Source organism: Sinohyriopsis cumingii, chromosome 8, assembly GCF_028554795.1.
Source record: "Sinohyriopsis cumingii isolate HCF-2022 chromosome 8, ASM2855479v2, whole genome shotgun sequence".
Lineage (NCBI taxonomy): Eukaryota > Metazoa > Mollusca > Bivalvia > Unionida > Unionidae > Sinohyriopsis > Sinohyriopsis cumingii.
In genome coordinates this window covers 41,823,685-41,835,097 of record NC_142968.1, presented here as the reverse complement: position 1 = coordinate 41,835,097, position 11,413 = coordinate 41,823,685, and positions in this window count along the sequence as shown.

The window sequence follows — 11,413 nt, the reverse complement described above, 5'->3', positions numbered from 1 at the left end:
GGTTTGGACATTTTAAATACAACCATCTAAGGTTTGGACATTTCAAATACAACCATCTAAGGTTTGGACATTTTAAATACAACCATCTAAGGTTTGGACATTTTGCAGTTTTATATACTAGTAAGAAAAGAACTGTCTGTTTCTGTTCAAAATCACCAAATTCAAACTTTCACTTTCTTCAAAAAGTCGGTATTTCATTGTTTCCAATCAACTGTTCATATACACCGTTACATCCTTTGTATCGTTAATAATAGTAAGCACAGCAATATGCATATACAATTCATATTAATTATAGTCGTTATTGATTCTGAATTTATTTTTGAATGACTTATAGCTCTGCGGAATGCTTTGAAAAACTGTGAAATTATTGTGAACATAAAACCTAGTTTTATATTTATAAAAATTCATCCAGGAAATATCACCATTAACAATATCATTCTCAATTCTAAAGCCTTTCTGACAGATGGTTTATAATATACTTTTTCCATCCGATGCCACATAAGGATTAAACCATAATAGTGTTTCTAAACAATCTTCATACGTGACAATTTTTAATGATCTAGTTAATACTTCATAAAGCTTAATCCAAAACGGATTGAGATCCTTTTTATTGATTTAATAAAATATATTCCAAAGAAAAAATAATTAACATTTCATACTGAAAATTATAGCAGACGTTTCCATTTCGACTCCTCGGCAACATTCTTCTAAGTCGTGTAAATTTCAAAGTATTTACAAAATTAAATATATAAAGTGCATTAAATCATCTAATGATAATTATTTTGTGATATTTCTTTGTATTCTGTCCTTCGGGCCATGCCAAAAAAGTGAAAGGGGTTATTTAGATAACTAATGTAATGGATTGGGTAATGACAATGGGAGATTGTTCATTCTGGAAATAGCTAATATCTTTATCACAACTATATTTACAAATGGAGATGAAAAACAGAACGTGATTCTAATGAATTAACTGGTTCTTAATATCTAACATTTTAGATGACAAATTGTGATATGTATTTTCTTCCAAGTTCGTGGAAAACGCTGCTTCTAAGACTATATCCCAAATTACGTTTATGTTCTAGATAATTGTTCATATTACTATAAAGTCTACGTTGATTCAAACCATCTTCGACTTTCATTTCGTATATATATATATATATATATATATATATATATATATATATATATATATATATATATATATATATATATATATATATATATATATATATACACATACGTACATACATACATACATACATACCTACCTATTTCGGAACTATCAAGAGTAAGTGACATATCATCCACACATGATGAGAGAATGTATGTTATATTACCTATATGCATTCCCCTAATATCTCTATTTGTTCTTATTATTACATCTAATGTATCCTATTTCGATGCCAAACTATCTGAGAACTTGACCATTAATAATTATACCAGCTCTAATGTTCCGATTAAATGTCTTGTCAAATTTAAACAATCCAAATACCCTTTGTTGTTGTTATGCCATGATAACTTGGACGTATATAAAATGTATAAATTACATCGTGTCGTTGGTAGAATCTCAGAATTAATAACTAGAAAAAGTATGGCTGCATCTTCCGTTCTCAAAGTGATTTCGAATGGTGTCACCAATCTTAAAATCAATGGTCACTGTATAGGTCGTATGCTTTTAAACACGCAGTTTTGACCAAATAAAAATCCTAAGGAAGCCTTGATTAAAGCAGGAAATAAAGGTGCTGATTCAGATAGGAGAATAGTCATAAGGCGACAAGATGCCCTATAAATTCACTACACACTTCTTCCTCCCCTATGCCACAGTAAGGACAGCACAGAAAGAGACGTCAAAAACCCATTAGATCTTATAAACAAGCAACCGTCGAGCTCATGTGGATACCGTCGCACATTGGAATCTCTGGCAACGAAACAGCAGACAAAGTTGCAAGAACCAAACTAGGAGATCAAAACTCTATCAAGCTTAACTATAGCTCTACAGAAGCAATAAACTTCACACAAACATATATAGACCAAACATGGCAAGAGTTTTGGAACTCCTCCACAAAAGGTAAAAAGCACCATGAAACCCCAAAAAACGTAGATAGGAACATACAGCTACCTAAGGGTACCTATTTAAAACAGAAAACCATAAACAGGATAATAACTGGAAAAACTAAACTAGCAAGCAGTTTTGGAAGGTTTATAGGACCCAAACCAGAAACCCAAAAAAACGTAGATAGGAACATACAGCTACCTAAGGGTACCTATTTAAAACAGAAAACCATAAACAGGATAATAACTGGAAAAACTAAACTAGCAAGCAATTTTGGAAGGTTTATAGGACCCAAACCAGCAACCATTAACTGGTTTAACTGCCACACCACCGAAGATCCACACCACGTATTCAATATATGCCCAAAATATCAACCCGCTCGGAAAATATTTATCAAAAACCAAAAATAGATTGGATCACCACACACATACCCAGAGTTACTTATGGACTCTAATAAAAATAAACAATCAGCATATAAAAATATAAATCAATTCACAGACTCAGCAGGACTTAGGAACAAAATATAATTACTATCCCCACAAAACCAAAAGACCCAGTAACTAGCTAAATAAATTTAGAAGCCACCACATAAAAACCCATAACATATCTTTCAATTTTATAAAAATATTAATAAATAATTCACTTACGAAGCACCTATAAAAACTAAGGAAACCGCAAAATCGGATGTCCTAGAAGTCCTTAACGAACCGAGTAATCAGCTAGGACTCCGGTCTCTTGCTAAATAAAGTATAAATAACATTCAGTCTCTAAAAACATTAATTAATAAATAACTTAAAGAGGTAATATCTAAAAACTTATAAATAACATAAAGTAGGAAACACACCTTAAACACCTCGACTAGTAATACCATAATAACCTTGAAAATCTCTCTTCATACATGATTTCTACTAAGAACCTCTATAAACAGCATAGAACACCCCCCTCCTTTTAGAACATTTTGAAGAAGAAAAAAAAAACGAAAAAACAAAATTTAAAAAAAAATTGCAAGAAACACCAGGCAAATGCAACAAGAAACCAGCGATGTAAAGCAAGCAGGACCGTTCCCGAGCTCTCCTTTCCACTAATGACAGCCAACCATTCAACTGTAAGGGACCTTTAATGACCCACAGATTGAGGCCAAACTATCATGGTTCCTTGAATCCATAAAAGCCTGGGGGAGGTGGCACCATCCCCTTCCCCAGGAACAACTAGCAGGCTGCGGTGCAGTCAGAAAAAAATGGCACATGCACAATTGTGCGCACGCCACTATAATTAAACTCAACAACAAAAGCAACCGCCTGGAAACAAAAATAATAAACATCATCTGTCATAAAATTGGACGTTTTGAGTAACAAAAAACGTTGCACTGAGATTCTTGAGAATGTTCCATTGCATAACACTATTTTACCGTGGCAGCGACTATAATGACAATGCAAGAATTATAATTGTTAGAATTTCCTTCTGTGTCGTTTTCTACCGCCTCTGTAGGATTTGACATTCGACGACCAACTGATCACATTGATCCTAACAACAGTTACTTAAACCTATAAGTAAACTTTTTCAATAGCGAACAGCAGCAATCCAGGCACCAATACCAGAGTAGCTCTCGTAGACAATTTTAGGCATTCTTTGTATATGCCGAATCTCTTGACATACAATAACGAAGCCAAGAACACACATTTGGATGCGTCGGTGGTGTAGAAACATGATACTGGACAAGTTCAACGATACAGCTTTGGCTACAGATGACAATATTCGCGATGATGTATTTACCGACTGCCAAAAGGAAGTCAAACATAGACGTCATTTTAAAATGATGGGATGTTGATACTTTGACATGTGGTTGCAATACAAGTATTTGTTTAATGGGGTGGATATACCCTGAAACTGAATCAAAGTAGTACTATATTTTTTTTGATAGCTAATGCTAACGAGTACAAAACCAAGAACCCTGACTTTACATGTGACATGTGGAAGTCTCACATGAGGTGGCAAACGACGTTAATCAAACTCCGAGCGGCAGCCAACTTTCCTCTACGAGAAATGGAAATCAAAACCATAACCATTGTCTCTAGACTCGGACCCAAAACAGAAGATCATGTCTTCCAGGCTCAGCCTACAAAGGTATCATTAGTAATACAGCTTTCAATGGAACTATCAATCTAAGTCCTTTAAAGTTCCAACACTTCAGCTTGTCGAACATAGACGTAACTCAGTATGGCCAGACATTGTGTACTGGATTCTATGAAACTAACTTTCCCCAGAAACATAATCTGAAAGGTTACTTGAATTTGTTTTAGTCGACATGACAATAAGTAGCCAACAGTATCCATAATATTCCGTGCGATGCATGAGGATATGATCTGTCGGGCTTTCATTTTAATCCAGACCAAGGCAGCAGCGATGGACATTTACACCCTATAAAATCAGACTACCTTCGCGTGGATCTTTAGGTTGTACTAACTCTGGTGAACACAGTAAATGTCATCTTGTATGCAAAATTAGGCAAGACTCTGTAAATCAACAGTATGAATGTGTGTGTGTGTGTGTGTGTGTGTGTGTGTGTGTGTGTGTGTGAGAGAGAGAGAGAGAGAGAGAGAGAGAGAGAGAGTGTGTGTGTGTGTGTGTGTGTGTACGTGTGTGTCCGTGAGAGAAAGAGAGGTAATATGTATTGAGCCTTGACAAAATATGTGCCTGCATGGATGAAGATATGGATAGGGTTAAATTATGCATCTAAGAGAGAAAGGGTATGAAAGAGATCTGAATTTACTTAAGACATGGTGTGTGCGTGCGTGTATGTTTTTGATCGAGGAAACTTGAGTGAGAGATTGGGATACGGAGGATGAGAAGGAAAAGTAGAAACGTTGGAGCATACACTATTGTTTAGGCTCAGTAAACCTAGGGATACGATGCATAAAAATGTGATTGTATTTAGTAGCACAGTGAGCAAAAGTTTAAAAAATTTCGCACATGGTAAAACTTGGCTAAAACGGTTTATAAACTGAGGACATCTTACTGTATTAAAACAAAATCCAGTATGAATTACACGATGCTTTTGATAGAAAGGGCAGTGGTGGCATGTAAAAGCTGACGTTTGTCTTGTTCAGACAGATGGTGAGCCCGAACTGCCTGCAGGCATCAGCGAAACGTGCCAGGTTAAATAGCCTCCCGCTGATCCTGGTATGCAAATATACGTCATTCGTGAGGTCGATGAACATCATGTAGAGTGGTTGACCTTACTCTCTACTCCATTCTTGAGTTGTCAGAGGGAGAAGATCATATATGTTGTCGACCTTCCTGCTCTGAAGCCACCCTGAGATTTTAAGTATACACAGTCCTTCAGCAGCCGCAGTCTGTTAAGGATGATGCGAGCGAACACTTTGCCAATGATGCTCAGTAGCGAGATCCCTCTGTAATTGTTACAGTCAGTACGGTGGACCTTACTTTTGCAAAGGGTCACAATGGTGGTGTCGCACATGTCTTGGGGAACTGCTCCTTCCTTCCAGAAGAGGCAGAGTAGCTCGTTCAGCGGTTGAAGTAATGTAGGTTTCCCACATTTGATAGCTTCAAGCGAGATTATGTTGCTACCTGGTGCTTTGTTGTCTGGTAAGGAGTCGATGGCTTTGCTGAGCTCCTCTAAGGTGGGCACTTTGTCGAGCTCCACCATGCTGGGCAGTTTCTGTATGCTGATCAGGGACGTAACGGTAACTGACGTTTCTCGGGAGTATAGCTCTGAGTAGTGATCCACCCATCTGGCCAACTGTTTCTCACGGTCTGTGATCTTCTCTCCCGTCAGAGATTTCAGGAGGGTGACCCCTTTCACTGAACGACCTAGAGCCTTCTTGATGACACTGTACATACCTTGGATGTTTCTAGACTCGAAAATGCGCTGGATTCCTTCCCACAGTAGCTGAAGTACTCGTTCGCGCACTGTCTAGCTACGCATTGGATGATACCTCGGGCACTTCTGAGGTTATCAAGCGAAGAAGGCTTTTAGTTTTGTCCTCGATTATTGGTTCCATCCTTGAAAGGTGTGCGTTGAACCTGTTCTGACTGGGCCGTTCCTTTTAGGTGGCGCTATACAGTTTCGCATTTTGCATAGGGTTAGGAATTTAAAGAAAAAGAATGTCCCCGGCTTTCCTCACTGGTTATACTGGCTATTTAAAAAAGACCTTGTATATCTTAGGTATAATGCAAAGAACCTTTAATTCCCTTTATTTTGGTGTATGATTGATGGGTGTACTATGGGTTATAGAGTATACAGCTTGGCCTTACTTCAAATGTGCACCTTTCAAAAAAGTGCTAGCTCTACTTGGTCATTTTCACTTCCTGAACTTCAGAGGTCAATTGTATAAAAAAGAGCCGATAACTTTTTTTTACATTTTATATATTTGGTAATTCATTCATTGCACTTTCAGAAGCTGGTATTGTCTAGTCTGGCAAAATTCATTTTCCCTATTTTAATAGCTGCTATGTATAGTGTACTTTAGACTAATTCAGACTGATTTTTTAACACAAGGGAGCAGTCATTTTAGTTAGCAGTGTGCTTAAATCATGTAAAATTTCCAAAAGTACAATATCCAAAAGAAATATCATCCACATTACATTAATGTAGCATAGAGGTATGCAAACGTTCTCTCCACTGTGCATGTTTTAAATGCGAACTACTTCACCTTACATACATCACTCTCTCAAAAGTACATATTATCTGGTGAGCGCCACCTTAGCCAAACGTGGACATGGCTGTGCTGTAGATGAACCCTTATATGGTGGTCCACTTGGCTGTGGCATCGTGCTCTGGCAGGTCCTGGAGAGCCTGGTGCAGGGCGGACACATACTCGTCCACCTTGGAGTGGACAGACATCTGCGCAGTGTTTATGCTAGGGTGTCCTTTTGGTTTTGAACGGTGAAGTGTGTGTGTGGCTGTAGACGCACCCTGCTGATCACGAGGGTGTGGTCGGAGTCACAGTCTGCACTGTGGTAACGTCTGGTGGAGAGGACGCTGTTCAGGGCAGAACGGTGCCTGTTGATGACCAAATCGATCTGTTTCCGTGACAGTGTGAGTTGTGGCTTACATTGAAGAAGGTGTGTGTAATGCACAGATCATGGTAGTTGCACAGCTTTAGCGGTTTTGACCGTTTTCGTTGGTCATTCTATAGTCCGATAAATCAACCCCACAAATCTGTGTTGATACCGATGGACAATGTTCTGAGTATGATGTCACCTGTTCATTAAAATGTACAATTTTGCTGCATGCAAATCATTCCAGATCAAACCCGCGTACATTTTAGATACATACCGGTAATTGGTAACAACCATATCTAGCGCGAAATTCAAAATGACCACATGATAGGTGATTGTGCTATTCCAGGTTGATTTACAAGTCACCAAACATGTGATTTGCTCAGTAAATATAATCTTCATGTCGCCAAAAGAACCCTTCAGCCGACGGTAGCTGCACACCCAAGAGAAATACCGGTAAGTGTATAACATGTACACCGATGTGTGGAACCGAATTTTCATGCAGATAATTGTAGCTTTTAATGAATAGATTATATCAGCCCCTCACCCGAAAATCAATATCACCACGGGTGAATGGTCGATTTATCGGCCTAGTCTTTCTAGCGCCATGATGTTCGAGACAGGTAGGCCATGACTCGTGGTCCACACAAACTCTGGCATTAAAGCAGCCTTGGAAGAATAGTGGCTCATCTTTAAGGCATCCTTTGATCTGTTCGCCCAGTGGCAAGACTGATGGACAAGAGACGCTCAGTGCACCCTAAGGAAGGCTAAACTGATGCCAGGAGGGTGATTTGATGGCGAAGCAAACTCCGTGCTGGCGAGGCTCCTCGGGTGCTCGACCCTTCCAGAAGAAGGTGTATTTTTCCTGGTGCCATCTACCTCCCTGAGGTCGACGGAGATAAATGTGCACAAGATGTGTACGTTCCGGCTGGCGAATAGAAGAGCTGCAGTCTTCTTTGTTGGTTTCTTTTGTCTGATGCGGAATTTCTATCTACTTGTCATGCTTAGCAATACACTGAGCTCCAGGCACCCTCAGGCAGACGTAAGCGGGCCAACACCTTACTAACCGGGACCTGCCCGGCTTGAGACGGGCGGTAGTCGGTCAGCGGAACGTGAAGATCCCTCCCACCGTCAAACTGACCCTGGCACCCATTTCCTATGTCAATCGGGTGGAACTTATAACCCGTAGACTGAAAGCATCCGTGTTGTTTCCTCACTCAGGAGCGAGGCTGGAGTGGCCTTTCCAGGGCGCAAGCCTTAGCATAGCGTATGGAGATCCTTGTCTGCCCAGACGTCATGATCACCCTCTCGTCCTTGCGAGTGGGGTCTAAAGGAATGCTGAGCATGACCTGTGGCACCAGCTCGGATGCAGGAGCTGACGGAAGGAAATCGTAGTTGACACTCAGCCGCCTTAGGGGTTCCACTCTGGATGTTCTGTCTGGGTTTAATAATAATAATAATAATAATAATAATAATAATAATAATAATAATAATAATAATAATAATAATAATCTTGTAAGATATGTCAATGATCCATACTAAAACAAAACAAAATTATTCCGTACTTAAAACAGATTATCTATACAAAGCATGAAAGAATAAAAAAGAACAAAAAGTTGGGTGCAACTAACAATGTAACAGCGGTATTTAAATTGTAATAATGAATTTAATAATGGAACATTTCATATAAATATACATAATAAAACGCTATGCTAATACACAAGACAGCATATTCCAGATGGAAATAAAACTTGATATAATCAGAACAGAAGTAGCACAATATACATTCACTATGTCAATGTCCGACTGTACATTTTTTTCTAACTTTAAAAGCTCTGACAATTAAAGAAAATGTTAGATTAACCATCATCGATCTTTTACCATTCCGTAGTAAGCTGGAGAAAATCTTTACCTTTTGGATGTATGTATACATGTGTTAAGGCAATAACTTTCTTCTTAATTTTGACTAGGTTGAACAAGTCCGATCGTTATAAAAAGATATTCAATTTCAAAGTAAATGTTACGCATCGGATATATTCTATATTCGTAGTAAAGCTGTTTGTATTTCACAAGAATTACTCAGAATTGCAATGAGAGTTCTCTTTGCGCAGTGATTATATAACCATTGTACATTAACTGTCATTAATAGCAGTAATAGTAGTAGTAGTAGTGTTGTTGTTGATAATGATTATGATAAAGATGATGATAATGCTGATGGTGATGATTTGGATATCGTTGTTATATCATATATAATACATTAATACTTCAAATGGAGAGGGTTATAATTATATAGAAGTTTTTAAGTACTATTTCAGGGTTATTTATTTAAAATATAAAACGTTTTTATACAAATTAGCCAGAAACAACATACTAAAGTAATGGCGAAATTGTACATCTGCTGTGCATCAAAACGCCTCAATGAGTTAAAAAAAAACGATGGTATTTGCAACTGTTACACTTTCTATGATATAGACTATGAGAAATGTTAACTCAGTATTTAAATTTCAACCATTTCATTCAATATTAAATAACAGTATAAACCAAATGTCTTAACTTAATAATGTGTTCATGAACATAATGCAGAATATCTAAGATTTAATTTTAAAAATTTTTACTACTTAATATATTACGTTGCTTTTGCTGTTGTATCACAGCACATAAACACCTGTAGGTTATATAGTGCAGAGGCAATTAAAGAAAAGTGCATTGCCGAAGGACACGCCACGGTAGCCAACCCTATCTGGTCTGATGGTAGGATTCGAACATACTCCTTTTCGTCGCGAATCTAGCACGCTAATCACTGAACCACCGCGGCTCGTCTGTTTCCTTCATTTGTCCTTTACGATATACAAGACTTCTCGTTCGTTTTCTGAGCCTGTAAGGAATCGATACATATGACACATATTGAAGTGTCTGTATCATCATTTTACTTGCAGCGGAGTCAAACCATATCTGATATGAACTTATTTAAACGAACACGTTTTAAGAAAATTACCCTGTACTACAAAATTCTTCGTGTAATTCTAAAAAGCCACTTAGTACTAGTGAAAAACAAAAGAACGTTTAACAAGTGGTTTTACACCTATCTTCGTGACAAATGATAAATGCATGTATGTATATTTCATTTCAGGAGATTTCTATATGACCATGCAGGAAGGTCATCCCCATTATGACAGTTTAAACATCGCCTACAGTAATTTCTTAAAGATCCTTTTCCCGGTACTGTAATAATAATATCCTTTCTTTGCCACTCTCCAGAGTGACTAAAACCCCGTACGTCCGTTGTATGAATATGTTCCTGTCCCAATCGCAACTATTCAGTGCTTCATTCAGTGATGAGTGCGTTTACTAACTATTTTCTCTCACCTAAAAATCACTTCATTTTGTTTGATTACGTAAAGACAAACGGAATGGTCTAGGGTTTTCCTGATTTTAATAGACTGAAATGTCTCAGGTACTAAACAAGCAGCTCATTTTTCAATGATATCTTAATAAATGAAAGTAAAGTCAACTGATTTGAGAACTTTTGATATCCTTTGATTAATTTTCCAGATTGGAACACTAATCAGGGTCTTGTCATATGTTCCTTCTAAATATATTGCTTGACTCAATAACGTATTTTCCCATAGCATTTTACAGTCACACAGACAGAAAATTAATTCACGAAAGCTCGTAAAACGTGCCTTTCTATTGGTGATGTAAATGTAAAACTTTAAATTAAAAAATGTGACTGGAGAAGGAGGGAAATGGAAGCACAAAAGTAATAGGGATTATAAAGAAGTGGAAAATGTAGTGACGACGGGTTGCGTTGCGGGATAGTAGGACGATTAACAGTGGATCAAACCTAGATATATACTAACATGTAACTATTACGCTTTAATTCCTAATGGAAGCATCGATGATATTCTCGTTTTTACAGATTTGCACAGTAAGTAGGATTTCCGTTATACTCTTTATTAATGTATGGATTTTTTAACAAGTTTTAAGTCCACTTATTTGTCCCTCTCCCCCTCCCTACCCTACCCCCATCTTCCAATTTAATACATTTCTTTAATTAATTTTCACACGATAGTAATCTTGTATGAGTTTTGTCCTTTTCTAATAGGGAGCTTGATATAGCTGAATTCAAATCATTTAAATTAGTTCATACAACATGTATTACATCATTGGCATAAAACATCAGCGAGTTAAAAAGCGGAAAGCATACATAAATTATCTGCAATATCAGAAACATTTTGTATCATATGCAGATTCCATAATGTATTTGTCACCATATGCAGTTGCTCTCGCACAGCACAATTTAAACTGTCCATTTAAGTCAGTATATTTATGTTGAGG